Genomic DNA, 22,199 nt, shown 5'->3' with positions numbered 1-22,199 from the left:
GAGAAATTATTAAATTTCCGAAGGTCTGTAATGAACACTTCGGGAGTTTAACCCGATAATCCCCGTTTTTCATTGCATGGTAAACACACGCGCAGTAAATTTTATCGTAGCGCTGTAATGTCGCCGGTATAACCTGCACTGCATCAATGAATTTTATTGCATCCCTGTGCGCGGTCGTACAATAACAGAGTATTACTAACCGCAGACTGCAAGCGCTGTCCATACAATCATCGTTGATTGCGGTAAAATTAACTGCAATTGGTCTAACTGCAAAATTTATTTATTTGTGTGTGCTTTTTTTCTCATCCCAATCTGCGAGGTATTATATATCTGTGTAGAGGGTGCTGCCTTCTTCGTGAATTATAGAATACCGCGTGAGCTGCAAGGCGATGTTTTTAAGTCGGTAAAATGCGTCCGGTTACAAGGGAATTGAATTGATTGAATTCCGGTAATATTTCGATAGTATCGAGTTTTCCGTTTTTCAAATGACTGAAAAGGATGTGATCGGAAATACCTTCTACAAAAATTTAGATCATCACAGTACATGTCGTGAAAAAAATTTCAATCTTCTGCGATGACGGTGTAAACGCAAGGAAATTTTGGCAGGAAATTTCCAGCGCACGGTTGCCAAAAATTCCTTGTTGCATAAACTTTCATCGCAGAAGATTGAATTTTTTTTTCAGAACATATGGTATCATAATTTAAATATTTTTGGAAGGAATTTTTGATCATATCTTTTTTAGTCGTTCCAAGAACCAAAACACCGATATTAAAAAAACTTCACCAGAGCCCCCCCTTAACGATGTATATTCAATTTGTCTCACAGATTGATTGATCAATGCAACAATCAGGGAATTTCATTTCGAGGGTTGAGATATTCTCATCAAATTGGAGAGCCATTCAGGAGGTTCGATTCATCGATACCCAGAATCGTTGCAGTTCAAACGAACCGAGAGCTCGGCTTATAATTCAATTACTCTATAAATATGTTGGGGATTCGTTACCGAACTTGCGATAAAAAATTTGTAACCGTGCTGATCTAGTATATCTAGACAGCTTATTACAGTATTCCAAACAGCTAGTGATTATTGTCAATATGCGTATCAGCGCAAAATTGTTCCTCCCAATATATTCAGATCAATTATGTGGAATCGTGCCAATTACGCCTCCTAAATTCTTGCCGTTGAAGTTACACCACGTCAAGTTTCTCGGCGGTAAAATTTTCGTCCAATCTATTTCTGTGTAATATTTTTATAAATCGCGACGGTCAAGTATCGCCGCAGTCAAGTAGTTATACACAGCAATTTGTGGAAAAGCCCAAATAACCGGAAGTTTTCGGATAAATTAATAGTAATATTTGTCGCGGAAGATTCCCCGTGACGTTCGCCGGCAAAACGTCGCAGCATTTTATTCGAGTGTTGAAAATCGAGGTTCACGATTCGCGACGAAGTTCGAAAGAGCTTGCATGAGAATTCAGGCACGAGAGAGAGGCTGCGGTGCAACGATCACCGCTTAAAGATATACATTTTTTCAAAGCCGCGAGGACGGCCGGGTACTTGAACCTGCGTTTTGCGCCAACAAAAATACTTTACGTTCAACAACTCGAGCTGGTCGTCTGGCCTGGGATAACTATTTCCAGTTTTACGACAGTCGTATACACGCGTTTCAATAACATTTCAATTTGTGCGCAATTCTTATTATAAAATCTCTCCGTGCTCTTCGACCACCACGCGCGCACACGGACACAATGTAACGACACACGCATGATACGCCAAGTACCGATCTGCCGCATATCGATACTCCACACTGCACGCGCGAAATGCACCTACGCCAATTCTCGACTCTACCAGTTTTCCTTGCCTTAGCCTGAGCTCCGCGTACCTACCGCAATATAATAAAATTATCTTCCACCTATACATACACGTGTAATAACGTGCTTGCACGCCGGTTGGATCGCCCAAACCGAGTCACCACCGAGTACGTAAACTCTCCGGCTACGGGAACTTGTCTCTACGGTAGAGATAAACGTCTGTCTCTCTGTCATTTATGCACGTTACAAACACTTTTCTGCGTGTACTCGGTGCGTTTTGGTTTGCGAAACAGCGTTGCTCGGATTCCGGCTTCTTCCCGCGCAGTGCGTCAAAATCCGTGCGAATTACACGCCGGAGTACATGCGATGTATGTTTTTAATTTTTACGCTCGCCGGAATTAGTCGACAAGCACTGCGGCGATGGCTAATTGGCTAAAAATAATCGATGCATCGATCATCGATTACGAAAAAAATAATCGAACACGACTCGATTGAAACGGTAATAATTAATCGACCGTGTCGTTTTTTTTTTTTAAACGGTGCATTGGAAACCAAAATTTCGTAAATTTCAGTTTGTAGTTTTAATAGCGGAAAAGTTTTTTGATAATTTATAGTTTCGTTCAAAATATTTTTCTATTTCAGGTGAAAATATTCATTCATCTTTCACTTGTTATATCAAATAAGTATACTCATTAAGTAAGACAATGATAATAATCGATACATAAATCACATAAATTGATATGGCATTGCGTCGTACGTAGGAGTAAGAAACAAAAACGGATCGCGAGGAAAAATAATCGAGTCGTGCGATTTATCGAGTTTGAAAAATAATCGATTTAATCGAAAATCCATTATTTGTCGTCATTTTTGTCAAGCAGTACCCGGAGTATCGAACCTCAGCTGAGAATCTATGAAACTATTCATGATCAAAATAGAGTGACCAAATAACCCTGGAAAACATTTTTTATTCGAATTGAATGTTGGAAGTTGATGTATTTAGTCACAGAACCGGACTAGATAAAGTTGAAAAAACAAACGAAGGATTACTTTGTCAAATTCTAAACGCATCGTCTTGGACTGTGAAATATTTTTTCACCGTTGATTTCTTATTTTGCTGTTCGGCCCGAGTTTATTTATCGGCTTATTTTGTATTTATCTTTCTAACTCGCCTCTTCTATCCATTTCCTCCCGACCCGCGGGTCTTCCTCTACTTTATAATATATTCGTTCGCACGTGGCTCTGTCGGCTAATCAACTTACGGCTCTCACGATCAGCTGGCGAACGGCCAATCGTGTTCCACGTTCATCGAGGCTGCGCGATATCGCGTTTAATCTTCTTCTGCTCGATGTTTCTCGACTTTGTGGCGTCCGAAGGGTTCGAAAAAATGATACATCGATTAACCATCCCGGAAAGAAGTTAAACTTCTTTTGAAGTCATTCTTACGGACGATATTTCACGAGTAAGCGGCGTTGAAAGTATCGGTGGACATTCGTTTCATCGACCTTGATCGTAACTCGAAACGTTATACGGTGAAATAACTCGAAATAATACTGCGTATCAAAAGGCTGCACATGCGCGTGTATGATATACGTGAGGACATAAAAATTTTGTTGCATTTTTTCAGACCTATCTATATGTGGGCACTTTTAAGAACGTGTTTTTCCAACGGATAATAAATACCGTTCAGCTTACTCATGATTTGCTTTTGGAAAAGGAACAAACAGTTGAATTTACGTCTCTGTACTCGAATTATTGATTGTAATCGCGATTTCTTGTTTGGTGAATCATTCGTAATGAGGTAAGACAGCAACACGGTAGAAACATTCATGTGATAGGCGAAAATCTAATTTGGAGGAAAAAAATTAAGGCTAATGTACACTTGAAAAGATTTCTAAGCCGGAATCGATACTTTTTTTTTGTTACTTTTAAAACATGCGAGAACAAAATGTATGGAAATTATAATTAGCAAAAGCTTACTGAAATCGATGTTTCCATTCGGGTGAATTTGAAATGGCGAAAAATTTAGTAAATTTTCGTCTAGTTTCACTTTATGCGATGGCTCATTTTGTTATTCACATGTCATAGTCAGATACGAATATCGTTTTAAAAAGGTGGTGAAGAGGAGTTGTAGAAAATTATCATTTCGAATAAAATGAGGTATTCCAGAGTGCAAAAAAATGTGTAAAATCAACGATATCTTTCAGATTTTTCCCCAGTGACTTAAAATAAAACATGAATTTCAGTATTTTTTATTCTTGTACATAATTTTTCTAGAAAATATCGTATGATATAATTTATCTTGATTTTCGTTTTTTTTACAATTTTCTCGACATATACCGCATGTTGAATAATTGTCAAGTATTTAAAACAGGGGTAAAATTTTCCGACAAATCGATTGCCGCTATTCATTTTGCAGAATTATTCTCACATCGCGAGAAAAACGCAAATTTCTGAAACAGCTCCAAAACATCTCAATATCGTCCAAAAAGTGTTTCTTTACTTCAATAACGGCATTTTGAGTCCATATTTTCTTCTCTAATTGAACGGGTTACACTGAGAAAAATTTCATTTGTTACAGTAACTAGAAAAATTGAGTAAAACAGGTATCGTTGAAAAAAAACTGTTCGAATATTGTTGGAATTAGGAAAAACGAGGTACGCGTAAACGTTTTGCGCTATTGTCGATCCTTTTTTGGTTATTCCAACATAAAATCAGTTTGTTCGGTTTATTCTACTTTTTTAGTTAAACAAGGCTTTGACGTCAATTTATCGTTGCACAAGCATTAAATTTTCCGCAACAGTTACACGAAAATATAGCAACAGTGATCGTAACGAGAAAGAATAGCGACGGATACTAGATAAAACTAATTTTCATTTTCTACCTAGAACTATATTTTTCGAATAGTTAAGAACCGAGCTGTAACGGAAACTAAAAATTTCTCTCAGTGCAATTCGACGTGCGACTATCTCGTATCACGAAATGAAAAGTACGATCGATTTTGGATCACCGATTGACAAAAATGTCGTAGGTATACCCGATTCCGCGTCAGTCCGACATTTTCACGAGGGGTGAAAATGGAGGATACCGGAAGATGGGTGGCGAAGGATGATCCTCGATGATCGGCTCTCCTTTCTTTATCGCATACGTTTACGTTGCCGAGGTTCGCGGCGCGAATTCCCCGGAGGAGCCGCAGTCGGAATCGGCTGCTACGGAACTATTCTAGGAAGGGAGGTTGTTGTTTGCGGGAGGAAGCGTTGCGGCGTGAACCGAGACTTGAACCCAAGACCTTGGACTAACCATTGCCCTCGATCGCCGTCCTCCCGCGACTCCGCTTCGTCCCGCTTTTGCCTCCGCCAAACTCGGCGACGCCGACTCGCTTCTTCCTCCGAGATTTTAAGCGCCGCTCTGGAAACCCACGCTGGATTCTCGCCACCAGGTGCGAGAGAGAGAGAGAGAGAGAGGGAGAGAGAGAAAGTATATTCATTTGATCTTGGAGTCTAACTCCCCAAGGACCACAGGCACGAATTACAAAAAAATCCAATATAAACCTAAAAGTAATTATAGTCTAGTAATAATAAAGGGATAACGGAAGCTAGATCAAAATAACAGACCAAAGCGAATAATTAACGGTATGAAATAATACTGATCGAAAGTAAAAATGAGAGAGAGAGAGACCATCGCTCATTTATTATCTCTGGCGGGAGAGGTTTTCTCGTTTGTTAGAGTTATTGGAAAAATTCCAGTAAAACGAAAACCGTTATCATAACATTTTGAATGTTATTCAAGTTATAAGTAAACGAACATTTTTTACAAGTAATTATTTACAATCAGTGTCATTTTATACCTGCCATTGCCATATTTTCTGGTTATTGCAACATTAGATTTTGCTGTTTAGTCTATTCTATTTTTGTAGTTGAATAAAATCTCGTTGCAGCAACATTAAATTATTGCAATAGTTACGACCAGTGACAATAATCTGAAATAATAGGATTACACGTGTACTAGATTTTCCGGTTACCGCTACGAAATTCATTATCATTTTGTACCCAGAAGATAGTTCAGGACTTTTCTAGTTTGTACTGTAACTACGATTAGAAATTTTTCTCAATGTAATCATTTCGTTATACTTTGCAATGGAATCACTCACTTTGTTCAGGAGATAGGTTTTATTATACATTTCGAATAACGATACGATACTTTTTTCCTGTCAAATTGTAATCGTTGGGTATCTAAATTTCCTAGACGACGCGGACAGATTTCGATCAGCTAATAGAAATATTGAATTCAATATCGAAAAAGAAAAAAACAATTGTCTTAACTAAATAAACGACAGTGTAGCGAAACAGAAAGTGATGTAAAATAGATGTTGAACATTTTTTAAATGATTGGTAATAATATATCGATATCCAAACACTTGTTCACAATTTGATTGTGAGTATAGGTATTCTTTTTTCTTCCATTGTGATAAAAATATACCGATTCGATACCTACTTGAAAAGATATTGATTTTCAACTGACCAATCTCCCCAAGTCATTATGTATGGTTTGGTTATATTATAGGCACAGAGAAGAGAGAATGAAAGACGAAGATGAATGGATACAGAGAGAGAGAGAGAGAGAGAGAGAGAGAGAGAGAGAGAGAGAGAGAGAGAGAGAGAGACAGAAACCGATCCGTCCAGCTGCTGAAACTCCTCCTTTGCCCGGATCCGTGATGGTCAAGAGAGCCAGTCTGCCGCGTTGAATGCATCCTAGTGAAAAATCCGGAGAAGGTTTCGTCTGATGCGGTCCATTAGCTCCGAGTGCGCTGCATCATCAATGCCGCAGTCTACACACCCTCTCCACCTTCGACCGAGGATATTAGCGGGCCGGAGGTAACACATACAACCATGGCGAGACATGCGGACCTCTATCGCATATTCAGTTACCTGCACACTTGGAGAATTTCAAAAGTCTCCCCATTTCCTCTTCTCTCGGCAAATAAGAAGAAGTAAAATAAATAAATAGAAAATAAACAATTCACCGAGAGGAATGAATTATCATATTTGCGCGAAGTGTTTCCTGCACGTTTCTTCATCCTTTGTACATTTCGTTTCATAAATCATGGTTTTGGAAAAGGATGTAAGGTGCAGGATCAAATAACGAAATACGAAAACAGTCGGATGATCATTTTTCTTCTGTCTAGTATTTTTGGCACCCGCGTGTTCTGCAGTTATCATCTAATCGTAAATTGTTCGATTGGAATTAGAAAGAACACGGAAACTATGGAATATAAGGACGAAGTTAAGGACCCCCGTTTCATTTTCTCAAGGACACATCAGTGGAGGTGATCAGAAACGCATCTGGAGTCCGAGGTTGTTAGCCGTGGTTAAAAGATTCGCAGGATGTCGGATCGGTCGAGCAGCGGCTGATATTCTGAACGGTCTCTTCTGGGTATAACCATTAAACAACTCGTCCGTAGTGTACGGCACCAGGATCTCAGCCTGCAAGCTTGAGCGTCATCACAGAGGAGTCTTTCGTATCGGACGCATCAGTTTAGCATGGACGTGTAATCGCGTGAATCATGCCTCCAGAACGTAATAATTTAGCAATTAAAATCCCCCCCCCCCAGTCCTTGCGTTGTGTTATACGAGTGCATATTCACATTATACGCATCACACACTACGGTGGTGCAGTGATTTATATCGAGGTGAAGCGTGAGCTTTCTGTACTTCGGAGTATGAGATATCACGCATCGAATATTGTGAACTCGAGTATTGTATTTGACTCTTAAGATACTTTGATTCGGGTCCTCGCCAAAGTCGAATCACCTAATTTTTATAAGTCAAGTTCGTTAAATATCATGCAAGGTGCAGTTCGGTTGCAAGTGTCTGCGTGTGTGGGTGAAATTTTGTGGGTTGGTTGCCCATAGAGAAAGAAGTAGAGAAAAAGATAAAAGGGGAAACTCGGATCACGTGTAATAAGTTACGGAAAGACAGAGCGGTTACTCTCACCTTTGTACATTACAGGACGGAGTGGTGGCATGACTTCACGCATGAATCGGTCAACGGCCGCGAAATTAATTACAGGAAATAGGCGGGCTTGCCTTTCCGTCGATTGCTCCCCGAATCGGTTCTTCGTTATACACAAATATCGAACCTGATGTAAACGAAGAGTTGTTATCGTATGGATGTGTGCGATTTCGCATGAGCATCGGATTACCCAAAAATCGTGCAGAATTGCTGATGAGGTAGCAATTGATTAATTCCTTAATTCAGCTACTCCAGGATACGCGAATTTCTCCTCAACATTAATGGAACTGTTGATTATGAGTATAAGATATTAACCGAGTCACGGCATTTGGCAAGGCAAAATTCAAAGAAAATTCAGAAGATCTCATGGAATTTTGCAAAATCGATCTATAGATTACCTGTTTTACCGTACCCGGGTAAAACAGGAGGTAAAACAGAGTCCGAAATTACCTACTTTCGTTTCAGGTTGCGCGGATTTCAATCCTGGTTGTCTGAGCAGTTGACGATGTTTCCGTGAAACAGAATCAACGGAAAAATGACAAGTTCTGAAAAATAAAACGACTCTACAATGATCTATTCATCATCGTTATACACGGTTTCAAAGAATTAGCAAAATTTTCCTCATGTACAGTTTTTCGCGTACGGTAGCATGAATAATACTACAGGACTTCATTATCTGTGTCTTATTTCCCGTCGAATACCTCATCCGCGCGCAGTGTCGTCATAATATGGCAGAAACGTAGCCGCTAATAAAGATTACGAGAAACGAAGTCATTTGCATCGAACGTGACGTAGCCGTGCGTCAGCGTCACGCGGCGATGTCCTTCCAGGAGTGAAATGGATGTGTGCCGACCGGTGGTTCATACGCTGCGTACGAAATCGAGGCGAGTAGGACTCGGCGATACCGCAACTTCCGGCCGTCAGCCTTCTTCTTTGATTCCAAGGGGCCCGGGCCCGGAGCGCAAGCTCGGCACGAAGTTGGCGGCTTGCGTTGCCCCATCAATTCATCAGCGACTCCTTCGAACCGTTTATTCGCACCAAGATCCCCGCGTTTCGTTGCCGCCGTCGCCATAACGCGAGCCTCGCGAGGAGAGAAAAATCCGCTTTGAAGGCCGCGCGTGTGGCCCGATCCCGTTGCCAAAATTCTCCCCGAGTGCAGTACCGCGGCTCTCTCTATTTTCGTATACGCGATATAAGAACTTTTCCAGCCAGGCTGCACGAGCGCGGCCTCGCTCGTTGCGACGATGCACTCCAATCTGCGAGAATATTTTCCCCTTGCCGCACGTACCGAGACTCAATCACTGCCAGGCGCGCTGCGGCGCGTCCCTCTTCTTCTTCGGGGCAAAAAACGAAAGAATTAAATTAAAAATGGCAGGAAAAAATGGTATCCAGAAACGTACAATAAGTGCAAGCTTGGCAAGAGAGACGGAGAAACGTTGGAGGTTTGCGAAACTCTTCGACGCATCGAACAGCTGTAAACAGCCGGTAGGAAAGAGGTTGGAAAAATAGTCTCGATATCGGTAAATATTTTCATTTCAAAATAAGCTTCGCGATCATTATTATAGGTAGCTACGTAGTCACTTGTACGATTTCTCATCGGCGTCGCAACGCCCCCGCGAGATCGCTTTAAACGTATCCCGGCATCCATCATCGGATCGGTTAAAAATAGCTTAACCCTCTCCGTGCGAAACGACGAGTGTACGGTTTGAGAAAACTTGGTAAATCAATTTACGTCAAACAGTACGCGGTGTTACGTATTTGGCTCGTTCGCAACTTGATTGTGTAAATTCGAATACCGAAGGAATTATCCCCGTTTCCCAAACTGTCTGCTGTAATTCGTTTCGCCGGTTTGACTGGTAGTCAAGGGGTTCGATTCGCGGTTTGCCAGAAGAGAAATTAGTAACGTTACCCTAACGAAAGATTGGGATACAAAATTTACATTTTATCTACTTTATAATTACTTCGAAGGAACTGTAATTTCAACATGGTTATTTCCTCAACAATCACCGTTCTAACAACATTACCAACTTCAACACGCTTTTTCACCACACAAAAAAAGTCTTTACACATCTCGGGGGTTGCTAATAAAAAATTTACTCCGCTATGTAAAATGGGAGATAAAAACCACGGAGTCTGAAAAGATTCTGATCGAGTCTAAGCATCGTCTGGGTTAGAGTACAGGTTGAAGCTAGGATCAACATTCGGGGATCGATCCGCAGGCACCGGGAAACTTCTGGAGCATCGCATCGCATCGCATCGCATCGCATCGTCGCGTCTTCGTTCCCTGGAACTGCGGGTGTCCTTGGCGGGGGGCAGCGATCTCCCCAGCTCGGCGGCCGCCCACCAGACGGTCGACGAGACCCAGAGACCACCGCTCTTGCCCCTTCCGAACCGATCCCTGCAGCGCGCCTCAGGGGCTGTCGGTATTATATTACCTGACCGTAGAGTCACGGGGTCGCATCTCCACTTTCGGGCTGTTTATCGCCGCGCGTTTTCCGCCCTTCGAATTCAGTCGGAATCGATCAGCGATAACGGACCGAATAAATTCCCCCCCTATTTCGGGGGGGAGGGCCTTGAACGATGACGGATTTCCAGGATTTCGATGCGCAACCGTGGCTTCTCGATCGGCATATTCGTGCGAACGGAGAATCGGACTTCGGCCATTTTTATTCCTCGCCCCGACGTATACCTGCACTGCCTCGGCTTGCATTAGTCTAAGATCCCGGGTCCTCGGTTCCTCTGCAACCCGTATTAGTCGTGGTTCTTGGTAAAAAAAAGAATGAGAGAGAGAGAGAGAGAGATAGAGAGTGAGACGGAGAACCGATTCCTCACTTTGCCGGTCCCGCGTCGTAGAGTGAGGTCGGTAAGTTGCGGGCAGATGTGTTGGTGAATTTTGTCTTAAGCTTGCTCTGACTTGTCGTATACCTTATACTGTATGTGTGTATCTGTAATTATATTGCAGTTCAAGTCTTCGCGGACAGGTAGGAACGGTGGAATGGCAGAGGAACGTGGAACAGGAGAGTAACGTCGGAATAGGACGGAAATGTGGAACACGAGGGGAACGATGGAATCAGGCAGAAATGTGGAACGGAATAGGAATGATGAAACAGGACGGAAATATGGAACAGGAGAGGAACGATGGAATACGACGGAAATGTGGAACAGGAGAAGGACGATGAAACGGGGTAAGATAAAGAAAAGTAAAAAAAATGTCATATCATTACGTGATTTATATTATGGAACATAAAATTAATTTTTGTGTTGTTCACCGAGTATCAAAAAAGATCGAAAAAATCAACGTGCTGGAATAGAAGTTTCAGAAAACTCGACGAATCTTGATGCGCGTCTGATATAAATAAGCGTTATTATTATATCTTGAATCTTGAGACAAGCTCAACGGTTCGTTGGTTGAACTTTCATGAATGCTATATAATAATAACAATAACAATAATAATAATAATACTGCAATGGCGTAGAAGAGATAAACCGCAGAAAGCCTCGCTGTGGGAGCTGAAATTTCCCAGGTGGCTGTCTAATGTGCACCTATTACATCGTTTTACTCGTGAAAAAAATAAATTGTCCCTGTAGAATTTAAGTATAACCCCGAGAATATCGGCGGTGCAGATACTTTGCACTTTGTGTGTTACAGTTCAGTTCGGAAAGCCGTTTCATTCACAGTCAGTTGTGTGTACAACAGGCGGCATATAACGCCGCAGAAAACGCGTTATCGTTGTCTCAGAGTGGAGGAAGAAGCAAACTCTCCCCGCAACCATTTCTTTTTTTTTTTTTTTTTTGCGCCTCGAATTTTCGGGCAGCCGAGCAACCGGCTGCAGATTGGGATTCTCTCTCGTTATCGGCTTATCGGTCAAACGCCTTACACACCCTGAAAGGTTCTTTGGCCTTCGTCTGCAGGCATGTTCGTTGCTTTTTTTTTGTCTCTTTTTGTCTACTTCTCGTTCTTATATATTTCGTTCGGCTGATGCTAAAGAAATTTACCAACTTATCGTCTATAGTCGGAAAAGTTCGACACCCGTGACGTAGAGTTAAGGATCTATCGGGTGTAGTGTGTACAGTTCGATCAAAAAGTGTCAAAACCAACAGTTGGCAAATAGAGGTTCAGACTCGGTTACTGAGCTAAGTTTTATCAAAAAACTATCCTTTTCGTACGGAGGAAAATCGATAATCATGAATCTTGGTAAAATTAGTTCAGCAATTAGTAATCTAAACTTTTTAACAGTCAAAGTCGCATGAATTGGTCAATTTTAATGAATAATAAGCTCATCTAATTGATCGTATATGAATTGTACTGACGTGGATCTTGTACACGCGAATATGTTCTGAAATAATAAATTAGGTTATTTCAGTTATTATAGTTAAAGAGCGTGTTCATAATTTAGGTTCAGCTGAATTGTAGATCATGTATTCGCATACAATTTTCGCATACAGTTTTCTTTTTATTAAAACTAGATAGAATTCTACGACTTCTCAAAATTAGTCGATAACTGCACGTCTTTAATGCAAATCGGTTGGTTTATTTTTTGTTCCTGTATGCTGACGAGTCGTTGTTTTGACCAAATTCAACTTCATCAACCTCGGCTGCACTTGTTCAGTCTTCATTTCGTAATACATCAGTTTGAACATTGTTTTGACCGGATTGTTACCCTGAGATATTTTTAAACGTCCCGATTTCTGCTTATTCAATCGAGATACAGCAATGAATTGAAATAAATTCGGGATGTGCATAAAAGTAGGTAGACTGCAAAATATTTTCGTTACGACAGCAGTTTAGAGTTTCGCGAATTAACAATCGGTTATAACTACGGAAGAGACGACGAAAAAGTTGAAAAAATAAATAAATAAAAAAAAAATAAAAAAATTCGACAAGGCCTGCGTATAAACCAAAACCGTTTACAAGAAGGATCGAATTTCGTTCCTCCTTGATCTGTCGGATCGTTTCGATTTCCAGAAGTTGACCGGCGGTCGGTTATCTTACACATACATTCGCACGTATCTGGGACCTAGAAATAACGTCTGTCTTTCCCTCTGTGTGCGTGCGTGCGTGCGTGTGTGTGTGTGTGTGCCTTATAGGAATGGGCATGCAGCGTTTAGGTGACGCAGCGAGCTGCGGAAACCGGTAATAATTTATCGTCGCTCGGCCGTAACGCGCTGTAAACTTTAGTTCTATAACTTTACGGCTTCTTTAGCGTCGCCGAAAATTGCGTAAGATTATTCTAGCGGCGTACGCTGCACTCCCTATTTGTTACATGTATTATGTACGTACATACCGTACGATTATTATACACATATATAATAATCGCGCTACCGCGCAATCGTCGTGCCGATGACTGACTAATTTCTCTAACTAATAATCTCATACGCACGTTTTTTCCATCCGCTGTTTGGTCTTGCGACTCACACGTACGTGATAAATTTTTCGTTTTTCTCGCCTACGCTCGTTATCCATGTCCTGGATACCCGCCTAACAGGAATTGAAATAGAAATAAAAAATGAAAATGTATTTAGGTAGTATAATTCCGATGCATTCTCTTTCACCGGACAAATTCATACAATCTTAGAATTTAAACATGGCGTCTAATTTTTTTTTTATCAATTAGAATATCGAGTTCAATGTGTTCAATAATTTTTCCATTTAGTTGGTGATTTTACTGGGACTGAATGTTTCAGTATACTTTAATGGAAACGCTAAGAGACTATTGTTATGAAACTAATTTCCACGTTTTTTTTTTTTTTGCTTTTTCCTTAGATCGAACAAAAAATAGATTCGATGGTCGTCTACGTCATGCATTAAACGCAAACGACGATGTGTCGTAGAGATTGCACCGAATCGCCCAAGCTGCGTGGGTTCAAAGAGGCAGTTCAAGATGCGCAGCACCTTAAATGAAATTTATTAATTTACTAGCGACAAGATAATGGATTCAGTGCGGAGTCGAGGCTCTAGATAGGGGCTAACAAGGCTGAAGCGGTAATAATAGATCGGAAATAAAGAAGTGGCGCTGGCTCTCGCTGCATGGTTCAGAGATTAAAAGGACGGGTGCAAGTGCGACGTGAATAAAGTCGATTGATCTATGCGCCGCGATCATACAGCAGGATCTAGTTCAGGGTAGATATTTGGATGAATGTTATCGGAGAGAAGAGAGTAGAAGTTCGACTTGGCGAAGCTGCAGCGGCAATTGAGCCGCGGAACAAATACTTGTATGCATACGCGTAAATAAAGTTTAATTGACTGGAAATAAAACGAAGAGTAGAAAAATAAATGTCGGATTCCGATCCGGCCGTTGTAAATAAAAATCGCTTACACCGCCCGACACGATCAGGAACGATTAGATCGGCTGCGCGATAATGCCTCAATGATTCCTGTGGGGCAGACGTCTATCCATTCCGACCTGAATCACTCCTTCTCCAGCTGCTGCAATCTTCAGTCAAAACATATTTTTCATTAGGGAAATTCGCCTTATCAGCTCCCATTACGGGATCTGATAATTCGCTCACTCTCCTCGTCTCTCCCTATCTTTTTCCTTCTACGTCCTCTAATCTCTCGTCTCTTATAATATTATCGCCTTGATGGAAGTTGTATTTTTTTACTTTTTATCTTTTTAACTGCACTCAATCAACGCTTGCATTATCGTTCATTATATACCAGTGAAAAAAGCGAAAAAAAAATCGCACGATCAAGGATGCAGAGGTCGTGGACAGTCTGGTCAAAAATATGTCGAGCAATAAAAGTTATCGAGATGTAACGGTTCAGGTCAGTAAAGTCGTGGGAAATGCCATTATCTCAAGTCTAGGGAAAATGGAAGGCACTATGAAGTGCAGGAAATGAAAAGAAACAGTTTTCAGTAACTTTAGATGAATTTATTTAACACGCTGCATCAGAAGAAAAAAAAAATAGTAACTTCAATCTCAACCGAAATCTACAACTTACAGTTACTAATATGATATTTGACATTTATTAATTTTTATCACCGTGCGCGTGCAGATTACACGTTTTATTGCTGCATCGAATATGACCCGAATAATCTGTGTACATATTAAAAATTTGTCATCGAGAGAGAGAGAGAGGGAACAACCGATGCCCCAGCTGATCCATTTTATCTGCATGTTTATATACTGGTACATAATTGTCGATTGATTAAACGCTGATTGCTTCTCCAAGTGGTTTAAAAAGATGACACTTTCGATCTCTCTGATTATTTGCGCAATGAAACGCAACACCGGGAAGTCAGAGGTTCAAGTGTTCCCCGCTGACAACCCACCAAGCGTTACATTACCTCTCTGTATTCAATAAAACCTGCGTAACTTCCGGCCATCGGTGCTCTAGAATCATCCGCAGTCCCGTACGCAGGTAGCGCGAAAAGTTAGGGGGAGTCCGTCGCCCTGCATTACCGACGGATGGTAAGGCAGGCCGATCGAGAAGCCGTTCGCCGGCGCAGAAATCGCACCGAAGTCGGAGATGAAGCGGCGCTGCCGCAGCTCGATCCTGACTCGCCCGAGGGTCGCGTTGGAAACACCGATTAAAGAATATTGACCCGAAATACAAGTGTGCCGTCCTCCGCGCCCCGTTTGCCGCGTCAGCCTCTCGGCTCTGTAGTGTTTTCATCGCTCGCTCTCTTGCCTCGCGATTAGCATGCAGTCACGGTTCGCTTAATTAATGTCTCGGCAGAGCTGCTCTCCTCGCCGCTACGAGAAGAGTTGATTCTTACGTACCGAAGGGGCAATTAACGGGTGTAACCGATACTTTTTTCCTCCTCTATACGCGTCAATTTTGTTTCAGATTTTTTATTCGCAACCTCCTATTTTCAAAAATTTTGCCATTCTTTTTGCGTACCTTAATTAATTCGTTCTCTCCTTCGGCTCGCTTTCCGACGCCACGACCTATCCGCCTCTCGGATCGATATTTTCACATTCCTCGTTATCATCGGATGCAGCGTTTTTTTGCGGCTTGCGATCAGCAATCCTCGTCTTCCCCATCTTTCAATTCCGTTTATATTTTCCGCCGAATGTTCTCTATTCCCTTACCATTTTTATCATCCCTCGTTATATTCGTACAGCACTTCGAAGAAACATAACTTTCGACAACGAGAAATCGAGGCTTTTTCTTCTAGTATCTGTACGACTGGTATCCAATGACATCGTAGTCAGCGATCGTTACACATACTCGATGAAATTTATACAATCAGGATTATTTCCCGATATTACAATACGCGCATTGTCCAGGTATACCTATCATGCGGGGGAGCAGCTCTTGCTACGACTTGTGCATAACTGCAGGCTGCAGCTGTATGCGCACACATGCAACATGTATGTACTTGCGTCTATATAATGCAAACCGGTTCTCACTCTGGGACGTTTTCTTGTCGTTCTAAATACGCGTGCACCGGTTATAATAGTACGCATATAGCAACAGATTTGACTCAACGATCGATAATACTTATCGCAAAACTGGTTCGTCCGATCGTGTAAAATATATCAACGCGTAATACCACGCTGAGTTTCTTATGCGATGTTTTTCTTTTCGTTTAGAAATTTTTTTACACGTTTCGAGGACCAACTGTTTTATTTTATATTATTTATTTATTTCAAACGAGAATTTTATTTTACCGATCGATATAAAAATCGATCATAAGTTAATATACGTAAGTTAACCTCGTATTTTCGTCATATACCTAAGCCGGGGCTTAAAACTTCTCGAATGGTACTGAAATTTGCAGAACGAAGCATTGCGATCTTTTTGCAGACGGATACAAGTAACGAACCTATGTTGCCTAATTAACTAGCACGATAAAACTACTATCGCAAACTTGTGATACCAAACTTAGTCGGGGCTCTGATTATAAGTTTCACACATGCTAGAAGATTGAGAGAGTGAATGATTTAAAAATAGAAATGTGCACGTTGGAATTGGCCACACTGGATGGGATTCTTACTATTTCAATTTGAAAGATGTTTCACATCCACGTTTCTTGTCACCATGTTTGCTTGCAGGCTAAATTGCATTCGCGATAAAACTCGCATTCGCCTTACTCGAATGATCGAGTTTCTTGGGCAACATTGTAAAGCGTTTAGTTCGACTAGAAAACATTTCACTGTACGACATATATGACATACATGTGGTCGCGTTGCACAATTTGACGCAAGAACATCTGTAAAATTCCAGTTCAGTGTTGTGAAAAAATTCACGACTGTCGGTACAGAATTGTATGGAAAAAGTAGCATTGACAAGAACCTGATCAGCGGATAACGCAGAGGGTTTGAAAATTTGTAATTCACTATCATCGTCGTATGCCAAATGTGATTGTTATTATTGTCGTCAATGTCGCCATTTTCGATTCTCTTTTCCTTCATCCGTGTAACGCTATTATAATTATCGGGGAGAAAGTCAGAAGAGGTTCGTTTGTTGAAAAGCAGCCCGCGGCCCGGCAGCGTAAATCACTTGGATTTCGCGTCAGTTTGAATTAACCGCGCTTGCGTCTGACGAAGGTGACGTGCAGGCGATGCGATGGCGAGGCGGGGTGCACGGGATAATTTATCAAAGCGCATCTCTCTCGCCCATCACCTTGTCCCGTCTCTCAGGCACGCGTATATTTTTAAAAAGGATCGCTTATACCATGTATTATATAGAAACGCACACATGCTCCTATGTGCATACTGCACGTGTGTAACGTGTATGTATACCTATGTATACCGACCGATGCAGCCCGCTGCAGCGCACTCCGCGAGAAATTTGTCGTTGCGCCAAAAACCCGAAAGTGAACGTCCTTAGATCCCTAAAAATAACGGGAACGATTGCTTTTCTCACTTTCGGTATACACATACCACGCTATATGTATATACCATACACCATATACGTATGTACTTACAGGCAGCGTGTATATTCGTTTTCGTATCATGTGCTGATGCTGGTGGAACGGCTGAATCTTATTTGCCTTTTTATTTCTCTCTCTACCTTCCATCCTGAAGACGTTTTCTTTATTCCGTATGTTCGTTTTAATTTTATTTTCCGGCAATTTTTAACGACTGTCCTGCAGAACGAATCAAGGCTAATGTATTTTCCTGTTCAAATTTTGCAAAATGACGCGTGTTGATAATATTTACACGTGATGGAAAAATCGTAATTATAACAGAAAGTTTTTGGAAAGCTCCCACCAATCTAGAGCCGTTTCGGCATTGCGTCGGTTTGTCGATCAGTGACGTTGCGAAGAATCTCGTGTTTGAACTTGATTAAAATTATTCCATGACTTGGATGCCGATGAAACGGAAAGTGAAATCGCTCTTGAAATCGGTAAGCAATTCGCAGAATAGTTAGCAGTTCCCGTGCAGGCTTGCGATTTCCCACGTCATTCAAAGGTGACACTACTAGTGGTTAATAAGAAGAAATAGCAGTACAAACTGCTGCAATAGCTGGTTAGACTCTTGATAGAACGTTCCGGAACCTGGGTACATAAGAAAAAGGATCCAGGAAAGTGACGCCGTGACTCCATGTTTGTTTCCAAGTATAAAGTCAGGGACTGATGATTCATTTACTTTTTACTGATACCGAATGGTGAAAAATTTTGTTCATTTGCGGGTTGCTGCCTCGGTCAAAGATGCATGAATTCTTACCCGGGAAACGAATTTGACACGCGATTCGTAAAATCTAGATGTCATACCGGGGCTTTTCAACCTGTCTTACACCTGTCTAGGTATTTTCCGCTATCAACACCTTGGCGACTCGCCCGTTCGTCTTTTTACTCAGGATCTTGTGACTGAATCGTACTGCAAATATATATATATACATATATATATATATATATATATATAATTGCACATAGTTTCAAGTCCCAGACATCACACAATAAAATTTCAAGATAGAGCTTCGCAAGAAAAAATTCTCGGAAAAGCTCTGTTGCCCTCTGCGTGCAGACTTCATTGAAAGTTCGCAAGAAATAAACACTCTGCCGGCTTCATATATTCCCATTTCGCTCAGACGGGTTGAAAAAAAATATGACGAATCGCACGGGGCTCATTTCTTTTCCCTTTACTCTCGAAATCTGGCGCGCTTGACGTTCGCCTAAAAATACAGGGATGAATGCACGATTGGTACAGCGGGTATAAGCTATGTCGCATTATAAGTCTTCGTCGTCGCCGAGTCACAATCAGTACCTCCGTTCGCATATGGGTTTATACTGCAGTCTCCGCGACCCGGACCCACGTGGGTCACTTCTCAGCTCGGCGAGTGCATTGTGCAACGCAAAACGCACCGCGCCTTGCGAAAGTGCAGGAGCTTGTACGTTATCGGTTATGGTGTATAAAAATGAACGAGTATGTGCAGATGGCGCAAAACGGGCTGATTGCGCAGCTCAGCTTGCGATTCCAGCGCCATCTTTCCACCTCGGATCTTCGTGCAGCTCTCATTTGATACTCAACGAGAAAACAAGACCGGTATCGGTGTTCTCGCGTGATAAAACTGTGACGAATTTTGGTAAACTGGTCAGTTTTCATCCCAGCCTCGTTAATGACCTCTTCATTAACGTGGCGCCATCCGATCCAAACGGCATGCGACTGCAGTCAGCCGAGGACAAAGTTGGTCGAGAATCACGAGGTAAACGCGTAAAGGCATGGGCATCGGGTCGTCGACATTAAGATCTTAGAAAAGACACGACGGTGAATCATCGGAAGTGGTAAAACTGAAGAATTCGATTGACCCTGAGACGGTGCGGCGGCGGTGGCGGCTGCACGACGCGATGCGATGCGACGCGATGCGACGCGTTGCGATGCGGCGCACCACTCTCGACTCCGTTTGAAATTCAAATTGGGCAATTAAAAGATTTCCTCGCGCCTCGTCCACCAGTTGGGTACGTACCACTCGTACTTCTGCTTAATGTTCTTGTTATTCATTTTTGCTGCTTAGTTTCTCTTCTTCTGTTCTTACCCCATGCTATACACACGTATCATATATTTGGCCATAATGAAGGAAACAAATAAGCGTTAAAACAATCTTGTAGCGGATGGGTGAAGGTAAGATACATTGACAGATTCATAGTGAGGTAATAATAAATAATTAGGTACGTAAAAATTAAAGATTTCAGTTACTGATTTATCACGTTTGTAAGCTGTGTTTGTATTTGCTAATGCTCATCAGTGATGGTGGCACTAATTTCAGAACGGTCACGTAGGCTCGAACGAGTATTTTCAAAATCGAAATTGGACAAAATTATATTACTAATACTGTATCAAATAATATTACAAGTCTGAAGAATCTTCAACCAATATATCAACAATTATATGGCGCTAAGTAAAGGACAGGAGTAAAAACTTGACCGAGTAAATGGTGTGAATAATAGTACTTTCTCCACCTTAGAGTAAAGTCAGAAATTCACAAACGTCACGGTAATAGCGATAGTCCAATGCCTGAAATTTTAAAAATCGATAGAAACAGGAAAAGAAGAAGCAAAGAGAAGACTATCCAAGAATCGACATGCTCAAACGCCAATTTCGATGATCCTCAAAGGCTGCATGAACTTTCCAAAGTCAGTTTGCCAGAAGATTGTGTGTCAACAGTTCGAATTTCGCTGTCGTTACTCATTTCCATAACTGATGCTGTTGTTGATCCCTTCGGTCCGAAGCTGGAAGTAATATCGAGCTCCACATGTATATTTAGGTACTTATGCACTTAGGTACCCTTTTTGTATATGAGAAGTAAATACTGAATCCAGGACTTTGAGTGTTCGACAACTATAAGGACTACTTATCGAGTACCTACGCAGCGATTGCGAGCTTGGATGATAGTGGCAACATCCATGCGTTGCGCCGAGAGTGGTATCTAATCAAGGTGTGGGTGTCTCGTTGCAATATACCGGTAAGCCGGTCGTGTGGCTGGCTGAGAATCGAAAGACAATTCAACCTCCGCTACCCATACACTCAGCCACGTGTCTTACCTATCTCACCTATGCCATGGCATTGCATTGCATTGCATTGCATGGCGGGCCAACTAGTTTCGCGTGGAAAAATGGAGGCTCTTAGTCACTGCTGCTGCCGCTGCTGCAGCTTGCGACACCCTCCTGTATGCAAGAAGGCGTCCTGCATGAGCGAGCCCAAGTCCGGACTTCGACGGCGTGACCCACTTTATACCGAGAACTAGTCTCTCGCCGCGGATTCCTCTTAACAGAAATAAGCGCTTACGTATTTATTTACCGTGATATTTTACACGTGTACGTTATACCCATCGTCAGTTCGGCACCTTTTTCAAAAATACTACCGTTGTGAAAGAACCGTGTAGTTTGAAAGCTCAACCTAATCACTAGATGAGTGCCGAGTCTTCTTCTCGGACCAAAGATTGTACGGGTACCTGTAAGTGCTTCTGACCTCGTCAGCCGGCACAAGTGATAACCATGATGCCAACTGTTCTCGTCGTGCTTTCTGTTAATGACACCTGATCGTGTCCAACTAATCGCACCTACTTGTTTATCTCTTAGTTACAACGCAGTTAAATTTCGTCTTTAAATCAAACAGTCGTCCCAATGCATGACAGGTTTGTGTTTAAACGTTTGCGAAGAGCGCGGAAGCTTCGCTGTGAATAAATCGAAGAGTAATTCGAGCGGATTGACCTCTTGGCACGTTAGCAAGCCGGGGGTCAAGTCGGTATGAAACGGACAAGTTCATTGCGCCGATTTGATCACCGTGACCCGTGTGGCCGCGAACGAGTCTAACGCCGTTGGCCCAGCTCGAGTGCATCTCTGCAGTCTACTGCAATCCACGTCTCCTCTCGCCCTTGCTCATAACAGCTCGTATCAATGGTCTCACTTTATAGACGATGATGTTTGTCGGTGTGCGTGCACTGATGCACGAGGCATTGGCCAACCTTTGTAGGTCATTTTCGTCACGATTCCGTATCTATTTGAAAAATGGCAAGGAGCATGGGATGTTTTCGGGAAGTTTAGTTCAGCGGATTTTCTATTTTGAAGGCATTATGCAACAGCGGTGGAAGACTTTTCGCATAATGATCGGCTCGGTGTAGGAAAACGTTTTCAAGATCGAATGCGCTCTCCTCCGCCTGAGCGCAGCGCATCTATCTCGCACAAGTATGTATATCTTTGGCGGCATGACCCGTAGCGCTGATTCCAGCTTCGACGCTCTCTTGCGCATGTTATACTCTTGCGATTACTAATCAGGCATCGAGGAAGAGAGACACTCTTACGTATAAATAACTCAGTGGTACGACAGCGTCGACCTGGCCTCCAATAACGGAGCGCCTGTTCCATCTTACTATTAATGCCTGCGGCTCCGGGAGATCAGCCACTTCCGGGGCTGCGATCTAGGCGGCTCTTGGGATACTCCGAGGACCGTCACCTTCCCAGGCTTGGCTACTGGCTTCCGACGGTGAA

The 22,199-nt window shown here is 42.1% G+C and overlaps 1 long non-coding RNA gene across 1 annotated transcript in view; it reads left to right on the top strand.

Annotated features, from left to right (window-relative positions):
* LOC124292615 overlaps positions 1-22,199 on the top strand; it is a 40,550-nt gene that overhangs the window by 12,241 nt on the left and 6,110 nt on the right. The window contains exon 2 of the long non-coding RNA XR_006902494.1: positions 10,781-11,003. This is a non-coding gene — a long non-coding RNA (uncharacterized LOC124292615). The remainder of the gene's footprint in view (positions 1-10,780; positions 11,004-22,199) is intronic.

This window comes from Neodiprion lecontei, chromosome 1 (genome assembly GCF_021901455.1).
Source record: "Neodiprion lecontei isolate iyNeoLeco1 chromosome 1, iyNeoLeco1.1, whole genome shotgun sequence".
Taxonomy (NCBI): Eukaryota; Metazoa; Arthropoda; class Insecta; order Hymenoptera; family Diprionidae; genus Neodiprion; species Neodiprion lecontei.
Note: the sequence above shows the minus strand (reverse complement) of the source record. Positions and strands in the feature narration are given on the sequence as shown.